This window comes from Ursus americanus, chromosome 10, assembly GCF_024610735.1.
Source record: "Ursus americanus isolate L20-20 chromosome 10, mUrsAme1.1.p, whole genome shotgun sequence".
In the NCBI taxonomy this organism is placed as follows: domain Eukaryota; kingdom Metazoa; phylum Chordata; class Mammalia; order Carnivora; family Ursidae; genus Ursus; species Ursus americanus.
The window spans coordinates 44,112,200-44,138,372 of NC_142136.1; the positions used below are offsets into that span (position 1 = coordinate 44,112,200).

Sequence of the window (26,173 nt, forward strand, 5' to 3'; positions counted from 1 at the left end):
GTTAACTATAATCTAGGTCCATTTCTATATGCATAGTGGATTTGGAAGAGGCTAAACTAATTTTGGGTTGATAAACATTATCTTTCAGCCATACTGTAGGTGGGGGTTGTTGACATTTCTCATATTCGCAGGCTGTTAGGACCTGCCTAAACAAGTTGTCCTGACCCAAAGTTAATGTCAATCTACTTGATGTGGTATTCACAGTGTCTGGCAGGTTCTAAGTGTTCAAAAAATATTTGTGGACTAAATAAATGGGCATTTGTTACCAAAAGATGCAGCCGATTATGTTTGAAAATATGAAGGAAGTGACCAACATTTTCTACCCATTTGTGGAATGCTATAATCTTTGAAATAAAGGACTGAAGAAAAAAATCACCAATTTCTATGAAGCTTCTTAAATAAAATGTCATGGTCAGAGACCCTGGTAGGAGCAGTCCAAAATGTTATGCATTCAAGGTTTATGTTAGCACATTCCCTTCCCTTCATATTTTCTTATTAACTGAGATTGGGACACGAGTGGGTGGGGATGGGGTGGAAATTCAAAATGGGCTGCAGGGAAGAGTAATAAAAATGATGAGCTGTTTCAATATATGATTATAGGGAAAAGCTGAAGGAATCAGGACTTAGGTGAAAAGGAGAATGAGGAAAACCTAATCTTTTTCCTCAAGTATAGGAAAGGCTATAATGAAGAAGGTGCTGACCAGCTGTTCTTTACTGTTGTAGAGGATAGAACTAATTAAAAAGAGGGATACTTTATAGAGTATAGAGAAGTAATAGAACTTCATAGTGAGGCTCCATTACCAGAGCAGGTGGGGGAGGGTAAGGATAGAACAGTAGTTTTCAAGTGTTGCCAATGGACCAACATCATTAGCAACACCCAAAAACTTGTTAGAAATGCAAATTCTCCAATCCTGCCCCAGACACACTGAATCAGAAACTCTGGGGTTGAGGCTCAGCCAAAGGTGTTTTAACAAGCCTTTCAGGTGATTCTGATGGACATTAGGTTTGAGAATCATTGATAAGCAAATTTTCATGGACACTTGGTTTCCAGATATTTCTGAGAAGCAAGTGTGTTGAAGAAATGAGAACTTTAAGCCTCTTCCAGCTTAATATTATCTGTCTTTTGTCAAGAAGACACACCCATGAATATACTTTATATCCATTATATAAAACCCAGGGGATACGCTCTGTTTACCTTGGGAGATAAAGTTAGTGGCTGCACTGGGGTATGTAGCTTGTAATTAGTAATAGCGAAAATTGCCCCCAATGTAAAAGGAAATTCCTTTTGCTCAGAAGTTACTGAAGATACTCCACAAAGAGTACCACCTTAAAAAAAAAAAAAAAAAAAGTACACCACCAACCCAATGTCAAGATTTTCAGAATCCAGCAAGAGAGGTGGACACACAGAGTGATGGACATGGTTAAAGGTGCACTAATGATATAGAGTTAATGAAGAAATGAGTATAAGAACAGTCTGTAGTGCGAGGGTGTTCTCAAAGAAGGCCTCTCACACTCTTCTAGAAAGACTGAAAAGGCTACAACCACAATCTTTCTGGAGAAAAAGTTGGCCACGTGCATCAAGAATCTTAAAAATGTTTCACCTCATTAATTTACCTATTTAACTTTTAGGAATTTAACCTAACAACCAAAGGTATAATCTGGAATGTTTATTGCAGTCTTATTTGTACTACTGAAAAATTTTGACCAATCCCCAATTACCAACAGATTTTTCCTTTATAGTAAAAAAAATAAAGGGCCCCCCAAAAAATTAAAAGTGCCAATCTATAAAGGACATACGTAAAAGGATAAGTATTCATACCTTGTTTGTAGGGCCAAAAACAAAACAAAAACAACTACCACCAAACAAATCTAGAAACAATGTAAATATCCATCATTAAAGGGATGGTTAAATTCTGATAATCGATACCATGGACTATTAGGTTACCATTAAAGAGTGAAATTTTTTTTTTTAAGATTTTATTTATTTCAGATGGAGTGAGAGCAAGAGAGATCACAGAGGGAGAGGGAGAAGCAGACTCCCCGATGAGCAGGGGGCCTAACGCTCTCGGGTGCTCGGTGCTTGACCCCAGGACCCTGAGATCGTGACCTGAGCCAAAGGCAGATGCTTAACTGAACCGACTGAGCCACCTGGGGGGTCCCGAGAATGAAGTTAAAAACCACTGGCTTGAAGGAATTTCCATAATGCATGGTTAAGTGATAAAAAATGAAGGGAAGAATTTATAATGTTTTTGCTGAAAACAATGACAACTCTCTCACATGTGTATATATTCGTGTGTGATAATATTAGAATGTTATGTGTGGAAGCAAGACGAAATATGTTATCAAAAAAGAAATATAGCTATGATAAAACTAACATGTTTAATAGGTCTTGTTTATGTAAAATTATACAAATTTGTGTATTTATATGTAGCAAGATAATTAAAAGTTTGCTAACAGTAGTTCTCCTTGGGTTGTAAGATTTAAGGTGATTATTGCTTTATTCCTTATTCTTTTACATATGGCTTGATTTCTTCATATAATGAACATGCAAAACATAACGTTATTGTAACCAGAAAGAAAACACCCAGTAGACGTATGAAAATGAACAGAATGCACTAGTTGTCATCATGTGGGGAGTCAGAAGCGGAGGAAATCTGTGTTGGAAGGTAGGAACGGCCAGGTACTGCTTCTCTGGAGAAGCGTTCGATCCGGCTGGAGAGGAAGGAGGGAGAGGTGAGGAGAACTGGCGGCGGAGGCAGTGACAAGGCAGGTGAGAGCTGGTTAGTGGGAGCAAGCAGGGCTCTTGGTGTGGGGAACTGCACACACTCTGAGGAATCTATTGTCTAAGCGCTGCTGAGACTGCGCCATGAGCTCTGCTGCTTCTCGGGATGGTGTGAGTTAGGGTGTTTTCGAGAAGCTTCACTGCTGATCCCTGGCACTAACGTTATCTGTCCTGACTTTCATGATTCCTATTCTCCCCACCTCCCTGAACATTCTCTGCACTGCCTTACTACTTGTACTTCTGATCAACTGAGGCAGTAAGGCTAGGAGAAGGGAAAGTAGGAGATGATCCCTGACTCTCAAACCCCCTTCCCCTGCTCCAGCCATAGGGCTCTAGTGAGACGAAACTGGTTTGACTTCTAATTCTCTGTCAAAACACCCGGTAATGGGCTTCTTTTATAGTACTTACCATGGTTTCTATTTTCCTATTTGTTGTTGTTACAGTGTCTGTAATTATCTTAAAAGTTCTTCAACATTACAATATGATATGAAAAAATGCAAAATTCGGGTTAAACCAGTACCCAGGGATTGACGTAGAAAGCAAGGTCAAGACGTGGTCGGCTAGTGTGCTAACCAGGTACAGCTGAGGGGTCAGCTAACACTCCATCAGAAAGGATGAGACTCCAGAGATAGCTATCACCGGCGCTCCTGTTATCCACATCTCCATCAACAACAGATTGTTTTCATTAGCATATTTGATGTCAGAAACAGGTTTCTATTTAGGTAAAATGTAGCCTGTTGCTTAATGTGGGGAATAGTAGAAATGAGCTGTTAGTTGTGAAATTTAGGCATTTAATATACCTTGAGTGTTTAATAAAAAGCATGAATAGGGTGTAAGAATCCAGAAAGCTTTTGACTGTACCCTTAGGGTTTGCACTTAAAAGGTCTGCCATGACAGACATGGCACTTAAAAGTAGCCATGAACTCTAGATTCTGTCAGGACGTTGGGGTGACAGTATCCTGCCTTTGGAAACTTGCCATTAAACTAGAATGAGCTTTTCATGCAAAGTTAATGGTTAAAGCATCTGAAAGGGAAGAGAGTAGAGGCCTTCTCCAGTCTACAGAAGTCATATGAATTGTTTTTGATAAGTCAGTTAAGCAACTGACTCTTGGTTTCGGCTCAGGTCATGATCTCAGGGTGGTGAGACTGAGTCCCGTGTCAGGTTCTGCGCTCAGGGTGGAGTCTTCTTGAGATTTTCTCTCCCTCTCCCTCTGTCCTTCGTCTGCTCGTTCTGTCTCTCTCTCAAGAAATAAAATAAATAAATAAAAATAAAAAAATAGACATCTATTGGTCTGAGACTTGCTTTTAGCATAAACTGTTGCAAGGAAATAATCTACGGTATGCATTTCAAACTTCTTTGGTGGCTACCATAATCTATAAAAGATCCCAAGGATTGTGCATATGACCAACAGGTCAGTTTGCAACAGTTGGCACTCTTGTTTATTGTCTTCCCCCTTCCTTAGACTGTAAACTCCTCTGGTTTCCATGCTGTGCTCTAGTACTGAGACTTCTACAGTAAACGTGTGGAAATAATTTGGTGCGTGCTGCAAATCAATTGGCTGACCTCTCCAGGTTCTTTCCTCCTCTTTTCCAGTCTTTCTGCTGAAAGTAACCAACCTGAAGCTTCCATATACGACCCAAAGCTTCAATGGGTTCTGACAGGAAGAAGGAGTCTTTGCAGGCTGAGAATGTTATTCTCGGGTACTTGGGAAACATGTATTGTGCCACACGTTTACCCAAACTTCTTTTCAGGAGTGATGGTGGCAACCTGGATAGATGGAACACGGGGAAATGGAATAATGCGGCAACGAAGAGTGGTATAGAATCAAACAGCCTACAGTCCTCTGCTCATTGGTATGACTGTGGGTAAGCGGGTGCCTCAGTTTCCTCATAAAAACCTGCAATGACTTCTAGGTCTGGTGGGAGGATTAAAGGAGATACTATATGTAAACCACTTAGAGAAGAGCCTACCAGACCTGAGGTCAACCCTAGGGGATAATTAGCATTTCTTATGACTATCATTATTTACACCAGGTAACACAGATTTGGGAATAAAGTGTTTGGTACCAGGTGTTCATTTCTCTTAGTAAATGTTTTCAAACTGGAAAGAACACTGAATTATCTGGAATGCCTGTTAAATATTTGGATTTTCAGCCCCTGCCCCTGGGGACTGATTCACAAAATCTGTGATCTGTAGCCAGAGAGTCCCCTCAGGTGATCCTTCTGAGAAGCCAAGATGGGGAAACACTGCTTTAAATGAGTAAAAAGATGAATTTCTAAGCACCTGCAATCGTCTAGTTTAAAGTTGGCTTCTGATTAAGAAACCTGCCTAAGGCAGTCTTTGGTGCCTCAGGGCACCTTTTGGAAGCGAGAGCTAATTTTCTTTCTTAAAGCAGGAAGAGTGCGGACTTTGGTCTCCAAACCCTCGAATCTGTTCCTGGAGTATCACCTCCACCTCCGCCTTTCTCAACTTCCATTGCCTTTTCTGTAAAATGTAAATAATGACACTTCCTTTCCATCTGGGATTCTTACAGGATTAAATGAGATCTACAAAGCACAGTTCCTGTACAGAGCGAAGGCTCAGTAAGTAATTATAAATCATAGTTAGGGTTAGTCAGGCGCGCCTGGCTGGTTCAGTCGGAAGAGCATGTGACTCTTGGTCTCAGGGCCATGACTTGGAGGCCACATTGGGTGTGGAGATTACTAAAATAATAATAATAATAATTAGGATTAGTCATAATCAGACTTTTCCTTCCAGAATGGCTGAGTAGCTCCTACTGAGCCTCACCTTCCTGCTGATAACTGTTAAGTTCCGGACAAAGCAGGAAAACCAATAGCTGAGAGGCACTGGAGAGTGAACAAAAGCAGGCAGTCTTGCGAGGAGTTGACACTTTTAAAAAGGGCACTGCACACTGCTTGTTCTCTCTCAAAAAAAAAAAAAAATGTTTTTAAAGGGCACTGCCTGGATGAATTACCCATTTTTCAACAGTATTTAGTTTGTGGGCAGGCCAAAGTTGACACCAACATGTCACTAAAATTCTGAATGAAAATTCTCAGATTTTTTTTTGTCCTAAAGAACCAGAGGACAGTGTTGGGGACAACCACAGTTGTTGGCAAGTGAAGGGGAGATCCCAGAGATTTCAAGAGGGAGAGAAAGTTCTATTACAAACTCCACCTTACCTCAGGCTGTGAACCACGCTTGTGTGGGGCAGACTCCAGCAAAGGATTAAAGAACTGAACGAACCCATAAGGTGTTGCCCAGGAGGCAGTGTTTTTAGTTTGAGTGCAACGAAATAATTGCTTGCTAAAAAAGAAAATCCACACTCTTCACAGGAATACAAAAGAATTCGGTGTCTAAAACATAATATTGAGGATACAATCCCAAATAACTTGAAATTCAGAGAATCAGGGAAATATGACCCATTCTCAAGAAAAGACAAACTCTGAGGTGAACAAGATGTTAGAATTAGCAAAGATTTTAAAGCAACTATTTAACCATGCTTAAGAACATAAAGAAGGGGCACCTGGGTGGCTTGGTCATTAAGCATCTGCCTTCAGCTCAAGGTGTCATCCCAGGGTCCTGGGATCAAGCCCCGCATCGGGCTCCCTGCTGAGCGGGAAGCCTGCTTCTCCCTCTCCCACTCCCCCTGCTGGTGTTCCCTCTCTCACTGTGTCTCGCTGTCAAATAAATAAAATCTTAAAAAAAAAAAAAAAACATTTGCAATGAATGGAAATACAGGAAATCTCGCTGACATAAGAATCATTTATGTATTCTAGAATTGAAAAATGCAATATCTGAAATTTAAAAAAATACTGAATGAACTTAATAGCAGAATATGGATAATAGAGGGAAATCAGTGAGTTTGAAGACAGATTAATAAAAATTACCTAATCTGAATAATAGAAAGGATGAAAAAACTGAATGGAGCCTCAGGGACATATGGAATGATATAAAAAGGTCTAACTTATATAAAATTGAAGTTTTGGAAGCAGAGGAGAGAATGGAATAACAATCTAATATTCATGTGAGTGAATAGAAATGGGTAAAAATACAGGAGGAAGCATGAAGAAATTTACCAGAACTTCACCCTGTCAGAAGAAACTTCAGATGTCTTATTGGATTGTCTGTTAAAACCCTTTAAACTTTCAAAGTACAAAAACATTTCTTATTTGAAGTGATTTTTTTTTTAAAGTTCTTTCTCTTTTCCTCCCACCCTCCCGCCATGGCTTCTCCTCCTCTGTCCTCTGTCTCTTCCTGTCAGCAAATGTTTATTGAATCCCTACTATATTTTCTGAAGAACAAAAGCGTTACTGAGTTCCTACTGTTAGCCTCCACTAGAGAGTACCTATTAAGCTCTTTGGTTGTAGAGGCTCAATACTGCTTGGGTGGAATTGGGGGCGTGAGCTTCAGATAGACCTAGTTGGGATGTGACAGGTTGAAGGCAAAGGACCACCACTGGAGATTCACTCCAGCACCAGATTCTCTCTACAATTTCCATCTTCTCAGAACTGCACTGGAGCTTGGCTCTCATGGCATCATGGATGTGGATGTTGTAGACACTGGTTTGGTTTTGTGTAGAACTGCTGGGAGGCATGCTGTTGTCTTAGCATCCAAGCATCATCTTTGGTCTGTTGCCGCCAGAAGCTTTCTTTCCTGTTTTCCTTACTCTCTAGCAATCTACCACTTAAACTTCTCCTCTACTGGGCAATTGGAGTCGTTATTTAGCCATGCAATGTTGTCTTTTATTATGTCTGGGTTATTAAAATTATTTCCTCAATCTCTCCATACATAGGCAAAAATAAGTATACTGTGTAACATATTGGAACTGGCAAATATTGATCATTGTCTAGAGAAGGGAAAATTATCCCTAGAACATGCATAACCAGGAAGCCAACTCACTCATCTGCCCACCTTCAAGAACATGGAGCCGAACATGACGGACACAGTCCCCCACCTGAAACTTCATTCTCTGCCATTCGATAGCCCTTCTTCAGGCCTGATCAGCAGCACATTTCATGCCAACAGTGATTAAATGCCAAGAAGATTTTCATCATCACCTTCTGCTACAGAAATCTGGGATATATGTTTCTTGGGTATCACCAGAAAATGTGTTGGTGCTTGAGGGGAAATGTCATGGAGGGCAAGGCACTGGTTGTCTTCAAAAATGATTTTGGTGGGGATTTCCTTGCAAATGATCTTCCTGAAGATTGTATGATGACCAGGCCAGGGGGCCTGAGCCTTAATGATCTCATCTGCTCCCTCGGCCTCCCTCCTGTGTAGCCCCTGGGGACTGGAGTGTTTTCTTTTTAATCAATGTAAAAGTTGATTTAAAATTTTAGTTATTTTCTGCTATATCTACTTTAAAATTTTAGTTATTCATAGAGTCTGACCACCAAAGTCTAAGCTTATTTTTTTAATTCAAATATAATTAACACAGTGTTATATTAGTTTCAGGTGTACAATATAAGGATTCAGCTGTTCTATACATTTATCAGTACTCATCAAGATAAGTGTACTTTCAGTCCCCTTTATCTAGTTCACCCATTCCCTTCCTACCACCTTCCCTCTGGCAACCACCAGTTTGTTCTCCATACTTCAGTGCTTTTTTTTTTCCCTTTGTTCATTTGTTTACTTTCTTAACTTCCATATATGAGTGAAATCATATGGTATTTATCTTTCTCTGACTTATTTCACTTAGCATTATGCCCTCTTAGTCCATCCATGTTGTTGCAAATGGCATGATTTCATTCTTTTTTATGGTTAAGTTATATCTATATATCATCTATATGTATATCTATATCTATTTATCTCCACACATGCCATCTCTTCTTTATCCATTCATCTTTTGATGGACACTTGGAATATTTCCATATCTTGGCTCTTATAAGTAATTCTGCCATGAACCTATGACTGCATATATCTTTCAAGTTAGTGTTTTTTCTTTGGGTAAATACCCAGTAGTTGAATTACTGGATACTATGGTATAATTCTATTTTTAATTTTTTAAGGAACCTCCGTACTGTTTTCCACAGTGGCTGCATCAGTTTGCATTCCCACCAACAGCGCACAAGTGTTCCCTTTTTCTCCACATCTTTGCCAACATTTGCTATTTCTTGTCTTTTTAATAGTATTCTTATTTGTTTGAGGTGATATTTCATGGTGGTTTTGATTCACATTTCCCTGATGATTACTGACACTGAACATGTTTTTATGCATCTGTTGGCCATCTGTATGTATTCTTTGGAAAAATGTCTATTTGGGTCTTCTGCTCATTTTTTAAATAAGATTATTAGGGTTTTTTTTGTGTGTGTTGAGTTGTTATAAGTTCTTCATATATTTTGGGTGTTAACCCCTTACTGAATATATCATTTGCAAATATCTTTTCCCATTTAATAGGTTGACTTTTTGTTTTGTTGATGTTTTCCTTTGCTGTGTCAAAGCTTTTGATTTTGGTGTAGTCTTAATAGTTTAATTTTGCCTTTGTTTCCTTTGCCAGAGGAGACATATCTAGAAAAATGTTTTTATGACCTATATCAAAGAAATTACTGCCTGTGTTGCCTTCTAGGAATTTTATGATTTTAGGTCTCACATTTAGGCTTTTAAATCCATTCTGACTTTACCTTTGTGTATGGTGTAAGAAAGTGGTCCAGTTTCCCAAAATCATTTGTTGAAGAGACTCTCTTTTCCCCATTGGATATTCTTGCCTCCTTTACCATAGATTAATTGACCCTAAAACTGTGGGTCTATTTCTGCACTCTATTCTGTTCCATTGATCTGTCCATTTGTGTAGAAGAAGCATACTGTTTTGATTACTATACCTTTGTAGGGTATCTTGAAATCTGGGATTATAATACCTCCTGCTCTGTTCTTTTTTCTCAAGATTTCTTTAGCTATTTGGAGTCTTTTGTGGTTGCATACAAATTTTAGGATTAGTTTTTCTATTTCTATGAAAAATGTTGGTGGTATTTTATTAGGGATTATATTAAATCTATAAATTGCTTTAGATAGTATGGACATTTTAACAATACGAGCTCTTCCAATCCATGAGCATGGAATATTGTTCCATTTGTATCATCTTCAATTTCTCTCATCAATATTTTATAGTTTTCAGAGTACAGATCTTTCACACCCTTGGTTAAGTTTGTCTGTAGGTACTTCACTCTTTTTGGTGCAATTGTAAATGAGATTGTTTTCTTAATTTCCCTCTTGTTACTTTGTTATTAGTATATAGAAATGCAACATATTTCTGTGTATTAATGTTGTATCCTACAACTTTACTGAATTCATTTATCAGTTCTACTAGTTTTTTGGTGCAGTTTTTAGAGTTTTCTATATATAGTATCATGCCATGTGCAAGTAGTAACAATTTTACTTCTTATCAATTTGGATGCCTTTTATTTCTTTTTCTTATCTGATTGTTGTGGCTGAGACTTTTAGTACTATGTTAAAAAGTGGCAAGAGTGGGCATCCTTGTCTTGTTCATGATCTTGGAGGAAAATCTCTAGGTTTTTTTTTTTAAGATTTTATTTATTTATTTATTTATTTATTTATTTATTTATTTATTTATTTAGAGAGCACAATCAGGAGGAGGGGCAGAGGGAGGGAGACTCTCAAGCAGACTCTGTGCTGAATGTAGAGCCTGACCTGGGGTTCGATCTCATGACCCAGAGATCATCATCTGTGCTGAAATCAAGAGTTATATGCTTAACTGACTGAGCCACCCAGGTGCCCTGGTCCTGGACTTTTGTTTTTTGGGAGATTTTTGATTACTGATTCAATGTCATTGTTAGTAATCAGCCTGTTCAAATTTTCTATTTCTTTGTCATCCAGTCTTGGAAGGCTATATATTTATAGGAATTTATCTATTATTATTTATCTGGTGGTTTAATTTGTTGGCATATAATTTTTCATAAGTCTCTTATAATTCTTTTTATTTCTATGGTGTCAGTTGTTATTTCTCCTCCTTCATTTCTGATTTTATTTATTTGAGTCCTCTGTCTCTTTTTTATGTGTCTGGCTAAAGTTTCATCAATTTTGTTGATCTTTTCAAAGAACCAGCTCCTGGTTAGATTGATCTTTTCTCTTGTTAAAGCCTCTATTTCATTTTTTTCTGCTCTAATCTTTATTAATTCCTTTCTTCTACTAGCTTTGGGCTTTGTTCTTCTTTTTCTAGCTCCTTTAGGTAGAACATTAGATTGTTTATTTAAGATTTTTCTTGCTTCTTAAGGTAGACCTGCATTGCTATTGCCTTTCCTCTTAGAACTGCTTTTGCTTCATCCTAAAGATTTTAGATTATTTTTTTTTTCATTTGCATCATTTATTTTTTTTATTTCCTCTTTGATTTCTTGGTTGACCCATTCAATGTTTAATAGCATATTGACTAGCCTGCATGTGTTTGTGTTTTTTTTTTTAAAGATTTTATTTATTTATTCGACAGAGATAGAAACAGCCAGCGAGAGAGGGAACACAAGCAGGGGGAGTGGGAGAGGAAGAAGCAGGCTCATAGCGGAGGAGCCAGATGTGGGGCTCGATCCCATAACACCGGGATCACGCCCTGAGCCGAAGGCAGACTCTTAACCACTGTGCCACCCAGGCGCCCCTGTATTTGTGTTCTTTCCAGAATTTTTCTTGTGATTGATTTCTAGTTTCACACTGTTATGGTCTTAAAAGATGTTTAATTATTTCAATAATTTTGAGTTTATTGAAACTTGTTTTGTGGCCTGATATGTGATCTGTTCTGGAGAATGTTCCATGTGCATTTGAAGAGAACGTGAATTCCTCTATTTTTGGATGGGATGTTTTAAATATATGTGTTCGGTCTATTGATCCAATGTGTCATTCAAAGCCACTATTTTGTTGTTGATTTTCTGTCTGGATGATGTATTCACTGATGTGAGTGGGATATTAAAGTCCCCTACTATTATTGGTATTATTATCAATTACTTCCTTTATCTGGTAATAGTTGCTTTACATATTTAGGTGCTCCCATGTGGGGTGCATAAATATTTACAATTGCTATATTCTCTTGTAGGATTATTGCTTATCATTATGTGGTACTCTTCTTTGTCTCTTGTTATAGTCTTTGTTTTAAAGTCTAGTTTGTTTGATATAGGTATTGCTACCTCAGCTTTCTTTTTGCTAACATTTGCACTATAAATGTTTTTCCATCCCTTCATTTTCAATCTGCATGTGTTCATGTGTCTTTGGGTCTGAAATGAACCTCTTTTAGGCAGCATTTAGACAGGTCTTATTTTTTATTCATTCAGTCACTCTATGACTTTTGATTGGAACATTTAGTCTATTTACATTCAAAGTAATTATTGATAAGTATTTCTCATTGCCATCTGTTACTTGTTGTGTGGTTCTTTTTGTAGTTCTTCTCTGTTACTTTCTTCTCTTGTTTTCCTTTGTGGTTTGATAGCTTTCATTAGTGTTATGCTTAGATTCCTCTCTATTTTTTGTGTATCAATTACAGGTTTTTGATTTGTGGTTACCATTAGTTTCATATATAACACTTTATACATATAGCAGTCTATATTAAGTTGATGCTTAAGTTTGAACTCTTTCTAAAAGCACTAAATTTTTACTCCAATTTTTATGTATATGATCTCATACTTTACATCCTTTTATTTTGTAAAACCCTTAGGCTGATTTTTATAGATAGAATTTATTTTACTGCTTTAACCTCTGTACTGGTGTTATAAGTGATTAATCTACTAGTTTTATTATGTTTGTATTTATCTGTGAAGCTTTTCCCTTTCATAATTTTCTTATTCCTGATTGTAGCCATTCTTTGCACTTAAAGAATTTCCTTAAACTTTCTTGGAAGGCAGGTTTAGTAATGATGAACTCCTTTAACATTTGTTTGTCTGGGGAACTCTTCATCTCTCTTTCTATTTCGAATGATAATTTTGTTGGATAGAGTATTCTTGGTTGCAGGCTTTTTGCTTTCAGCACTTTGAATATATCCTGCCACTTCCTTCTGGACTGTGTTTCTGTTGAAAAATCAGCTGAGAGCCTTATGCGGTTTCCCTTGTATATAACTCTTTTGTTTTTTCTTGCTGCTTCTAAAATTCTCTCTTTATCACTACTTTTTTGCCATTTTAATTATTATGTAGTGTAGTGTGGATCAATCCCTGAGCTGATTTTGTTGGGGGTTCTCTGTGCTGCCTGGACCTGGATGTCTGTTTCTTTGCCCAAATACGAAAAGTTTTCAGTTATTTCTTCAAATAAATTTTCTGCTCCCTTTTCTCTTTTCCTTGTGGGATCCCAATAATGTGAATGTTATTATGCTTGATGATGTTGCTGAGTCCATTAATCTATTCTTATTTTTTTTTAAATTTTTAATTTTTTTTTCTGTTTAGCTTTCCTGCTTTTCTTTTTAAATTTTTTAATTTAAATTCAATTAATTAACATACAATGTATTATTAGTTTCAGAGGTAGAGGTCAGTGATTCATCGCCTTATATAATACCCAGTGCTCATTACATCATGTGGCCTTCTTAATGTCCATCACCCAGTTACCCCATCCCCCACCCTCCTCCCCTCCAGCTACCCTCAGTTTGTTTCCTATGATTAAGAGTTATGGTTTGTCTATCTCTCTGATTTTGTTGTTTTATTTTTTCCTCTCTTTCCCTCTGATCCTCTGTTTTGTTTCTTAAATTTCAAATGTAAGTGAGATTATATGATAATTGTCTTTCTCTGATTGACTTATTTTGCTTAGCATAATTCCCTCTAGTTCCATCCATGTCATTGCAAATAGCAAGATTTCATTTTTTTTGATGTCTGAGTAGTATTCCATTGTGTGTGTGTGTGTGTGTGTGTGTATATTACCTCTTCTTTATCTGTTCATCTGGTGGTGGACATCTGGGCTCTTTCTATATTTGGCTATTGTGGACATTGCTGCTCTAAACTTCTTGAGAACGCAGGCCAGTAGCAAGTGATCTCATCCAAATCTCTCCCGATCTCAGTCCTAATCTGGTGAGATCTCAAGCACATCTTGCGAGATTTCTCCTCACATCCCATGAGCTCTCAGTACAAATCTCATTAGAATGCAGTCTGAATTTCCTGAGATCTTATCCAAATCTCTCCAGAGCTCAGTGCACATCTTGAGATCTCACACACATCTTGTGCAGTTTCTATCCAAATATTATGAGATCTCATTCCAAATCCTGATAGAACGTAGTCCAAATTTTGTCATATCTTTTCCAGTTCTCATGAGATCTCTCACACATCTCCTGAGATTCATAGCCAACCTAGTGAGATCTTAGTTCAAATCTCGTGAACTCTCATCCAAATCTAGATAGAGCTCAGTCCAAATTTCATGAGATCATGAGTCTTAATTGTTTGAAATCTTTTCTGACAATTTCTCTTTAAGGTCTAAAAAGGGTCAACATCAAAACCTGCAGATACTTGCAGAGAGAGTATCAGCAGCTTGAAAGAAAATCTAATACCATGTTGAAGGACACAGACATTAAAAAATCTGATTCAAAATGCAATATTAAAAAGATAAACTGAACTGGAAGAAGATTCAGGAACATCCTAATTTATTTCACTTATATTTTCCTTTTAATGTATATGCAATATGATAAAGCTCTATATCTAAATAATTTTTAAAAGTCCTTTCAGTAAGTATAAAATAAAGATTCTAAGAGATAAGAAAGTGTTGTGTCATAATTTGAGTGGTAGCTGTTTTCCTTAATGGTACATGAAGTAATGGTACATTTTATAATCCATGGTATCTAAGATTTGATAAAATATAGTGTTTCTGTATATTCTATTACTGTACCTTTCCTTCAGTACTTCATTTATTTGTTTGAAATCTATTGAAATCTATTAGTTGTAATGTCCTTGAAAGCCAAGTGATGTGTGAGTGTGTGAGTGTGTGTGAGTGTGTGTGTGTGTGTGTGTGTGTAAAATCTTCCTGCATGAAGTACCATGTCTGGTGTATAGATTTTTTATAACTATTTCCTAAGCAAAATTTGTAAAGGAGATCAAGAGCTGAAAAAGTCACCATTAAAAAGATCAAATGGGTCAGAACTAGTCCTGGGTCAAATGTGCTCCAGGCACAAAACCTCCTTGACTGACCCCTCCATTTACCTTTTTTTTTTTTTTTAAAGATTTATTTATTTGAGAGAGAGAGCGCACACTCACAAGCAAGTGTGAGTGGGTAGAGAGGCAAAGGGAGAGGAAAAGGGAGAGAAGCAGACTTCTGCTGAGCTGGACCCTGGTGCCTGTGGGTTGGGGGGGGGGGGCGGGCTCCATGTCACGGCCCAGAGATCATGACCTGAGCTGAAATCAAGAGGTGGGCACTCAACCAACTGAACCACCCAGGTGCCCCCCATTTACTCTTTGTTTAGATGACAATGAAAGTCTTTTGTCTCCACACCCAGAGTACCTGACTCCAAGACTTGCTCTAGGAAGGGTCCAGTAGTGAGTATGACAGAAGGGAAAATAGGAGAGAGGTTGAATCCTAGAAGTCCAATGTGAAAGGCTACATAGTCATTTGGGGTGATAGATGGTCAGCGCCAAGAGTGGTCTGGTGAAGAAGGCAATTCTGATAGATACTGGGCTTATGTATATGGTCTTCAGGCATTTTTTGCTTAATTGACCTCCCACACATTTTCAAATTGATCTCAAAGATTTTTCATCATAAGTTTAAGTAACTGCAAAGGATGCAATTTTTGGTACTTTATAAATACTCACATTGAAATATGAAACAGAACGGCACCTGGGTGGATCAGTCTTTAAGCGTCTGCCTTCGGCTCAGGTCATGATCCCAGGGTCCTGGGATCGAGCCCCGCGTCAGGCTCCCTGTTCAGTGGGAAGCCTGCTTCTCCATCTCACATGCCCCTTGCTTGTGTTCCCTCTTTCACTGTCTCTCTCTCTGTCAAAAAAATAAAATCTTTAAAAAAAAATATGAAACTGCTACATCACTATTTTAAAATTTAAAAAATTTTTAATTTATTTTTGAGAGAGAGAGAGCTAGCAAAAGTGGAGGGAGGGGTGGACAGAGCAGCAGACGCCCCATTGAGCAGGGAACCTGATGTGGGACTTGATCCCAGGATCATGACCTGAGCCAAAGGCAAACGCTTAACTGACTGAGCCACCTAGGTGCCCTACATCACTATTTTAAATGTATCCAATGGGATTCAAATATCATAATGATTTAATACACACTATCATCCAGTTTAAATATATATGATTAAGCTCTTTTTTTTTTTTTTAAGTTTTTATTTATTTGACAGAGAGAGAGACAGCCAGCGAGAGAGGGAACACAAGCAGGGGGAGTGGGAGAGGAAGAAGCAGGCTCATAGCAGAGGAGCCTGATGTGGGGCTCGATCCCAGAACGCTGGGATCACGCCCTGAGCCGAAGGCAGACGCCCAACCGCTGTGCCACCCAGACGCCCCAAAGCTCTTCTTTAAATTTGGAAATTCTTACAATTTTCCCTTGTCTTCCTGAACTTGAGTTTCCAATTTCAGGAGAGCACAGTATACCAAAAATACTCTATCAGACTTACCAAATGGCAATTGTACCTATTATTTAAAAATTTATAGGCACTCTGTTTACCCAAATCCAATACACACTCAGGAAGGATGGGGAAAATAAATATATTGTTAATTTTATTACATTTTGCTAGTATTATATGTTTGATAAAAAACTTCTGTCATATGGCTTAGTTTTTCTACTTTAAAGCTTAGAGTAGGAAATTTAGTTCATTAATGATCAACATAGAGCTTATTTAGAAAGCAATAGCACATTGTCAAACCAATCAACCAAATCAGACTTACTTCAACTCAGAAGATGTCTGACTTCATTTTTTAAATCTAAAATTAGTTTTGAGATAATTATATATTCACAGAAAATTGCAAAAGCAGTAGAGATTTCATGTACTCTTCACCCAGTTTCCCCCAATGGTTGCATCTTACACGTCAAACCAGGAACCTGATATTGGTACAATGTGTGTGTATAGGTCCAGGTCATTCATCACATATATGTATTTATGTAACCACTATGACAATCAAGATACAGAACTGTTCTATCAGCACAAAGATCTTCCACAAGTTACCCTTCTTCCCACTTCCATCCTTAACATCTCGGGCTAAAATGTGTCATTTGTTGTTGTTATTGTTGTTGTTTGTTTGATCCCTCTGGTTTTTTGTGTCTTTTTCTTATTTTTCTCCTGTCGCCCCATGGGTTTCTTGATGTTTTTTAGAATTCCATTAGGATTTATGTGTAATCCTTATGAGTGCATAGCTTTGTGTGGGAGGTTTTTTTAGTGGTTACTCTAGGTATTACATTATACATATATAACTTATCACAATTTCCTGCCATTGACATTTGATCAGATTGAGTGAATTGTAGAAACCTTACTTCCCTTTAAGCCCCTTTGCCTTTCACCATTTGTAATATAACTGTCTTAAATATTTCCTCTATGTACCCTGAGAACTATATCAGAGAACATTATAATTTTTGGTTTGACCACCACACACGATTTAGAAACTCAGGGCAGGGAAGTTTATTGTATTACTCATATTTTTATGCTTTCCATTGTTCTTCTTTAATAATGTTCCAAAATTTTTTCTTTTAGTATTTACATTCTGTTTCAGGAAGTTCCTTTACTGTTCTTTTAGGGTAGACTTACTGGTAACAAATTCTCTTATTCTTCCTCCTTCACAGAACGTCTTAATTTTCATTTCATTCCTGAAGGATACTTTTGTTGCATACAAGATTTGGGGTTAAAAATTCTTCTCTTTCAGGACTTGAAAAATATTTTACTATTTCTTTTGGCCTCCATGTTTTCCAATGAGAATCTTAGAATTCCACACCCCCCCCCCCAATAGGTAAGATGTTTCTTTCTTGCTGCTTTCAAATTTTTTCTTTTGTGTTCAGAAGTTTGATTATGTTGTGTCTGGCATGAATGTCTTTGGGTTTAATCTGTTTACGGTTTGCTCAGCTTTTCGGGTGTGTAGATTTATATCTCTTGCCGAACTTACAAAATTTTTAGCCATTTATTCTTTGAATACTTTTTCAGCACTATTCCCTTTCTTGTCTTGTTCTGAGACTGACAACATGAATGTTAGCTCTATTGTTTTAGGCACAAATCCCTAAGGTTCAGTTAATTTTTTTTTTTTGCAGTCTTTCTGTTTGTTGTTCAGATTGGATAATTTCTATTGTTCTATTTTCCAGTTCACTGATTCTTTCCTCTGTCCTCTCCATTCTTCTATTGACCCCATTCATTGGGACTTTTATTTCAGCTATTATATTTTTTAATTCTAAAATTTTCATTTGGCTCTCTTTCGTATCTTTTAATTCTTTACTGAGTTTACTATTTCTTTGCTGAGACTTACTTCTTTTTTTTCCATTTGTTTAAATCATGTTCAAAATTGCTCAAATAGTTTTATCATGGCTGCTTTGGAGTTTCTATCAGATAATTCTACCACCAGTGTTATCTCAGTGTTCAAGTATATTGATTATCTTAACTCAGGTAAGATTTTTTTTTTTCCCGTTCTTGGTGTGATTAGTGATTTTTTATTATATCCTGAACATTTTTTTTTTATTTTTTAATAATGATTTTTTATTATATTATGTTAGTCACCATACAGTACATCCCCGGTTATCCTGAACATTTTGAATGTTGTGTAATGAGACCTGGGATTTTATTTAAATGTTCTGTTTTAGTAGATCTCTGACACCATACTGGTAGGGAAAGGTGGACATCACTCAGTTGTTCTCAGGAGGGGTAGATGTCAAGGTTCCATTAACTCTGGGATAGAGTGCCTCCCTGTTGGGCAGGAGTGGACATTTAGACTCCCCATGAGGACTTCATTGACACCACGGAGGAAGGTGCTCTCCTTACCACTGGTGGTAGTGAAATCCTGGCTCCATACTTGGCCCTCTCTGACACCACTGTTGTCATAGGAGAGCACTCCTTGTTATGGCCTGGTGAGATGGAACTCTGGCTCTCTATATGGTCTTTGCTGGTGGGAGTGGGAACATGGCCTTATTTTTTCCCATAGAGTTGAAGTAGGGCAGTTGTGGCCTACATTTTTTATCTTGATAGGCAACCCTTTTTTGATCTTTGGTTAGAAAGAGATTTTTTTTTCCTCTGCCTGTTGGTGTTTCTGACTTCTTTAGTGCCCAATCCAGGGTCTACAGGGCAAACAGAAAAACCAGGGAACTCATTGTTCCATAGGTCCCAAGGTCCTTCACTTTAATGCCTTCTTCTCTCCACCTTTCAGAGTCTTCTTGCGTTTTATATAATGTTCAGAGTTCTTAGCTGTACTTAGCAGGAAGAATATAGAGAACTGTGCCCTACTTCATCATTTTCTAGAATTGCAAATCTGACTTCATTTCTAAACTAAATAAATATGCCAATAAGTAGATTTTGAGTTATATACTAGAAACTATGAAGAAAGAAATTATGGAATGCGTCATATAAAAGTGATGAATAATACAGTTGAATCCATATTTAAATATTTTTAATCTAATAGATATAATTTATCCTCTTTGTACTAACATATATAAACAAAATAATTCAATACATAGTTTCTCATTACTTAATTTGTAACAAGGTAGTGTAATGTATAGGTGAAATGAAGAGTTACCAAAAAAGTAGAGATTATAACCAAAGTCATGGCATTTCTTGGGTAAGTATGTATGTATGTGCATATGTGGTGTGTTATATTTTGATGCCTGGCTTTTAAGTATATTTCACTAACGTTCAGGTATAAACACAAATAGCACCATAGTTTTAGTTTGAGCCTAAAAAAAGTTTGATAAGATCAAAGTTCTTACATATGAAACAAAAGAGAAAACTATATAAACTGCTGAAAATGAATCAGTCTGGCAGCTAACATAATTTTATATTTTATTAGTAAGGGGTGGAAATATTAAACTTTTCATAAGATAAGGATTAGAATATTTCAAGGTATGACTAAATAAAATAGGTTTTACTGCCTTATTTAATACTAACACAAACCAAATCCTAAAAGAAACCGTACAGAAGTTTATCTGTGCATTTTAGCCAATGTACCTTAAAAATTAGAACTCTCAGAAAACATTCCAGTAACATTTAAAAGATCTATGGCACTAACTCATACTGTTTTGGCTGGTGGAAGGTACTTTTTTTTTTTTTTTTTTTGGCTGATGGAAGTTGCTTTTCTTTTTTCCCAGCTAATAACATATCTTAGGGATGAGCATTGAGAATAGCTGAAAAGAAGTGCTTACATTTAAATACATTAAAAAAGGACCATTTTTGGTACCAAATATTTCCCACAGATGCTCTTTTTGCCTTGCTCTCAACAGATTCTCCCTCATGAATAATGAATTCTTTGATAATAGGGGATAGACAAAGTGAAGTCATTAAATAAAAATTATCATTACTCCCACTTCATTTCATTTTTATTTTTACTACCAGCCCCTTTTTATTGTGTATCTTCATTTAGAATGGTCATGAAAGAAGTTACTCTCACCTTTTTTTTTGGTACCCTGACAATTTTGACACTGGAGGCGGGGAGTCAGGTCACGGCTCACTTTCAGTAAAGTGAGAAAGGGGCTCTTGGTGAGCACAGGTGCGTGCTTAGGCAAATCTGTTTCAGGAAAGTATATGGGTAAGTTTGAGAGCCTGGAAATCGATTTCCCAGAATTATAGGGGAATTCTGGTTCGAGGTGGCAACATGGGATCCTGACCTCACCTCCTCCCAGAAACACACCAAATCCACAGCTACATATGGAATGACTTTCTCTGGGAAAAACCTCAAAACCGGTTGGCTGACCCCTATACATCAGGTTAACAAAAGAAGGGCCACAGTGAAGCAGGTTGGACAGCTGGGACACAATTTAGCCATAAATTTCACCACAGCATGGTGACTATAGTTAATAATACTGTATTGCATATTTGCAAGTATCTAGGAGGATGGATCTTGAAAGTTCTCATCACAAGAAAAAGAAATTTGCAATTATGTATGGTGGTGGACGCAAACTGGACTTGGTGATCATTTTGCAATATATACAAATATCAAAATGTTACATTGTATACCTGACCCAATATGTTATGTCAACTGTACCTCAATTTAAGAAAAAAAAAAAAACCCACAACAAAAACCTATAGGAATTCCTATGCCCTTCGGAAGGGCTTTGCGTAGTCCCAGATCTGTGAGTCCCCAGTTTGACCATCTCCGCAGGGATCACTGCTCTGGTGTATGGGCCTTGCGATGTGAGAAGGAACAAGAGAATCGAGCTGATACTAAGACCCTATGAAGAGTGACTCTGTCGGTAACGATAGGCGTAACTTGTTTTATTGCCCTTCACTTGATCACACTTTGCAGATGGGGTCCTTTTTACAAATTGAAAGTTTGTGGCAGCCTTGCATTGAGCACGTCTATTGGCACCATTTTTCCAATGCCGTTTGCTTACTTCATGTCTTCATGTCACATTTTAGTAATTAACACAGTATTTCAAACTTTTGCATTATTATACTGCGGTGATCTGTGATCAGTGATTGCAAATCATGAAAACTCAGATGATGGTTAGCATTTTTTCGCAATAAAGTAATTCTTAATTAAGGTATGTACATTTTTAAAGACACTGCTATTGCACAGTTCATAGACTACGGTAGAGTGCAAATGTAACTTTTATATGCACTGGGAAGCCAAAAAATTCACTTGACTTGCTTTATTGCGATATTCACTTTATTATGGTGGGGTAGAATCGAACCTGCAATAAGCCCACCTTATTAGATTATCAGTGTGTTTGGTGACAACACTAACACAGAAGCTGTGGGAGGTACCAGAGCCCCTGCTGAGTTTAAAAACTTAGAATTGGCTCTTTTCACATTGGTTAGAATAACTGCATATTCCCTTTTTTGAGCACTCTTGCTTATTTCTGAAATTTTGACTCTCTTCATTAAAGTTATATGGGGGTAATCACCCACTGATAGAGGTTTAAAATTAGCTGGAAAGGTACTAGGGTCACTAACTGGATTAATTAAATCACAGGATGAAGCTCTCTCAGGGCTGAAAATGCTGTGCTATGTTTCCTTTCTCATAAAGGTGGTGAGTTCGACCTTTATTGATAACATTGGCATCTGTGAAGAAAAAAAGACAAAAGAACTTGCTGGTTGCTTGCCCAGCAGTTAGAGAAATCTTTAGAATTTTTGCAGCTGGAATTAAAAATCTATTGGTTACAGATGATTAACATTGTAAAAATCAGAGACTGGAAGTTGATGGAGCATAACATCCTTGAGTAGGAAAGAGTGAGTTGGTATCATCACTGTTTCTGAAAAGCCAGACTCAAAAACTTGCATGCCAGAACCCGCAGGCATTTATTTGATCAGCCTTCTAGTCTTCCAAACCCCCACTCAATAGCTTGGTCCAGGCCCAGCGTGGTTAGTTTGCAACTTGTCATTTCCCTCCTTTGCAAAGTCTTAAGAGATGCTTATCAAAACATTTGAAGAGAATATAAAAAGGAAATTATATGGAGTAAAAACCAGGCAGCCGAGAGCTATGGTGGTCATCACTAAATATGGATACTTTTGACAGAGTCAGAACTCCAGCTCCCTGAAGAGAAATTATGCATTGGGGTGTAGGACTTTGTGTCTGGATGTCATCTCTTCACCTACTTTGTTCTGTATCCAAAAAAGGAGGATTAGTTTTGGGAGTAGCATTTCTACCCACTCTGGAAGAACCCTTTCTTTTTTTAATTTAAATTCAATTAACCAACATATAGTACAACATTAGCTGCAGATGTAGTGTTCAGTTACTGATCAGTTGCATATAACACCCAGTGCTCATCACATCACATGCCCGCCTTAATGCCCATCACCCAGTTACCCCATTCCCCCAGCAACCCTCAGTTTGTTTTCTATAGCTGAGTTTCTCATGGTTCGTCTCCCTCTCTGATTTCTTCCCAGTTTCTCCTCCCTTCCCCTATGATCCTCTGTGCTGTTTCTCACATTCCACATGAGTGAAACCATATAATTGTCTTTCTCTTATTGACTTATTTCACTCAGCATAATACCCTCCAATTCCATCCACATCAATGTAAATGGTGAGATTTCATCCTTTCTGATGGCTGAGTAATATTTCATTGTGTGTGTGTGTATATGTGCATAAATATATGTATGTGCATATATCTATATATCTATGTGTGTGTGGAGATATATATATCATCTATATATCTATATATCTATCTATCTCACATCTTCTTTATCCATTCTTCTGTCAGTGGACATCTGGGCTCTTTCCACAATTTGGCTATTGTGGACATTGCTGCTATAAACATTGGGGTGCAGGTGCCCCTTCAGATTACCACATTTGTATCTTTGGGGTCAATACCTAATAGGGTAATTGCTGGGTCATAGGGTAGCTCTATTTTTAACCTCTGTACTCTTTTCCAGAGTGGCTGCACCAGCTTGAATTCCCACCAACAGTGTAAGAGGGTTCCCCTTTCTCTGCATCCTCACCAACATTTGTTGTTTCCTGTCTTGTTAATTTTAGCCATTCTGACTGGTCTGAGGTGATCTCTCATTGTGGTTTTGATTGTATTTCCTTGATGCTGAGTGATGTGGAGCATTTTTTCATGTGTCTGTTGGCCATTTGTAGGTCTTCTTTGGAGAAATGTCTGTTCATGTCTTCTGCCCATTTCTTGACAGGGTTATTTGTTGTTGTTGTTGTTGTTTGCAAGATTTTATTTATTTATTTATTTATTTGAGAGAGAAAGAGCATACAAGCAGGTGGAGCAACAGGCAGAGGGAGAGGGAGAAGCAGACTCCACATCGAGCAGGAAGCCTGACATGGGACTCGATCCCAGGACCCCAGGATCATGACCTGAGCCAAAGGCAGATTTGAGCCACCCAGGCCCCCCTGGATTATTTGTTTTTTGGGTGTTGAATTTGATAAATTCTTTATAGATCTTGGATACTAGCCCTTTTTTAAATTTATTTTTATTGTCTTGCAAGAAGTTGCTGTAGTCGAGGTCGAAGAGGTTGTTGCCTGTGTTCTCCTCCAGGATTTTGTTGGATTCTTGTCTCACGTTTAGGTCTTTCATCCATTTGGAGTCTATTTGTATATAGTGTAAGAAAATGGTACAGTTTCATTCTTCTGCATGTGGCTGTCCAATTTTCCTAACACCATTGTTGAAGAGACTTTCTTTTTTCCATTGGATATTCATTACTGCTTTGTCGAAGATTAGTTGACCATAGAGTTGAATGTCCATTTCTGGGTTCTCTATTCTGTTCCATTGATCTATGTGTCTGTTTTTGTGCCAGTACCATATTGTCTTGATGATTATAGCTTTGTAACACAGCTTGAAGTCTGGAATTGCGATGCTCCCAGCTTTGGTTTTGTTTTTCAATATTCCTCTGGTTATTCAGGGTCTTTTATGGTTCCATACAAATTTTAGGATTATTTGTTCCAGTTTTGTGAAAAAAGTTGAAGGTATTTTGATAGGAATTGCCTTGAATGTGTAGATTACTCTGGGTAGCATAGACATTTTAACAGTATTTGTTCTTCTATTCCATGAGCGTGGAATGTTTTTCCATTTCTTTGTATCTTCCTCAATTTCTTTCATACGTGCTCTGTAGTGGAAGAATCCTTCTAAAGCAGAAAGTAGAATGGAGTACTTGATACTTTTATTTAAAACATGGCCAGGACTACAATTTTGTTAGGTCCTTCATTAAAAATTCCTTTGAATAAACTATAATTAATTTATGCCAGAAGAACAAGACAACAGAAATTGTGCTTCTTTCACACTTTATGGCTGAGTGAATTGATTCTAATCAGTGAGTCTGTATGTTTGAATTGTACCTTTGTGCTTTTCTCAGTAAGCCTATAGTGGTGATGAGCTTGGGATGGAGCGTTTATAGAGCTATCTTTTCATGGATTTGATGTAAAGCATCAAGAAAGTTTATAATAATTTTAATTGATAATAAGGAAGCAGAGGAGCAGAACAGAAGATAGTGTCTTAGTGTTTAGAGCCCTTGAATTTATTGTTGCCTTTTGCAAAATCAATTAGTCACCTCTGATAAGAAGCCTGCAATTTCAGGTGCTTACAGTTGCTTGACCCTTCAAAGCTACTCTCTGTGGGCTCTTTATCTGGCCTGGCTGCTGGAGGCACTGGCTGTTTTATATCCATTATTTGATTAAAGATTTAACAACTTTATTAAGGAGATATTTTCCTCATTTTGCATCGGGGAAATGTGAGGTTCAGAGAGGGTTTGCCCATGGATCACAGCTATAGTCACCGTGAGAGAAAGGATTCAGTCCACGTCTGCTCAGACTCAGCTGGACATTTTTGTTCTACTGTTATTCTACTCACCATCCATTGAAGCAAGGGGCAGACTGAACCCAGTCAAAAGTTTTCAGGAGCTACCTGACACTTTGTGAGAGCAGGCAAATCTCTAAGAACATTCCCCACTGAGCAGCGAATCCCAACGAGTTCCCATAGTCCTGGCTTGTAGAAGAGGGTTGAACTCTAAATTAGGGTTCAGTGCCCTAGCTCTGTCTCCTGCTCATCCTTTAGAGTTCAGGCTGGACTTGATTCCTTCAAAGAAACCTTCTCTGACTCCCGTCTAACATGGGTTTCCAGATCATAATACTGATCAAGTCATGTTTAGTCATCTGTGTCACCCATTAGACTTGGGAGTGCCTTATTGTTATTTTCTTGGTACCTAGCAAATTGTCTGGAGCTCAAATGTTTGCGGGATAAATGAAGAATGTAACTAGCTTCTCAAGAGACTTTGGAAAGATATATGTGTCTAGGTCTCAGTTTCCCCTAGTGAAAAATGAAGAGCTTGTCCTATATGACCTCTAAGGTCACTTCAGATGTAGAATTTTGCAATGCTAGCTATAAGCTATGCATTCTATTAGAAGATATTCGAGCTCCTTGATCTAAATTCCTGGATCTTTCTCTTGCTAATTCCTGCAGGGAGGGGAAGGCACCTTGTCTTATTCCCATTGTTTCCCAATACCTATGTTACATGCTCAGTATATGTTCATTGAATGGATGGGTCCTCAGTCTTTAGTTTCCAATGTGCAAAGACAACAAACTCTGTTTTATTCACATGACCACGTGGCCTCATATAGGCAGGATTCTATATCTGGCTCTAGAACAAAGTCAAAATGCTCCACAGCTGCCCTCATTTAAAGATATCTAGCTAGAAATGGTGGGCAAAGGTTCAGTGCCACATCAAGCCATCAAACGTAGGCCTCTAGTGACTTTGCATATTGGATTAACATTCACAGCCGAGATCCTTGGAACTGGCGTGATTTTTCTAGGGTCCCACAGGCAGGAGTGGCAGAGCTACAGCTCAGTGCCAGGCCTTCTGACATTAAACCTAACACATTTTTAATTTTCCACGTTGCTTACAATAAGTCGATTATTTTGGCTCA

General features: G+C 37.8%; 1 pseudogene; it reads right to left on the reverse strand.

Moving 5' to 3' along the window:
- Positions 1–7,650: 7,650 nt before the first annotated feature.
- On the reverse strand, positions 7,651–24,917 carry LOC148109357 (adenosine 5'-monophosphoramidase HINT1 pseudogene; annotated as a pseudogene).
- Between the last annotated feature and the right edge of the window lie 1,256 nt (positions 24,918–26,173).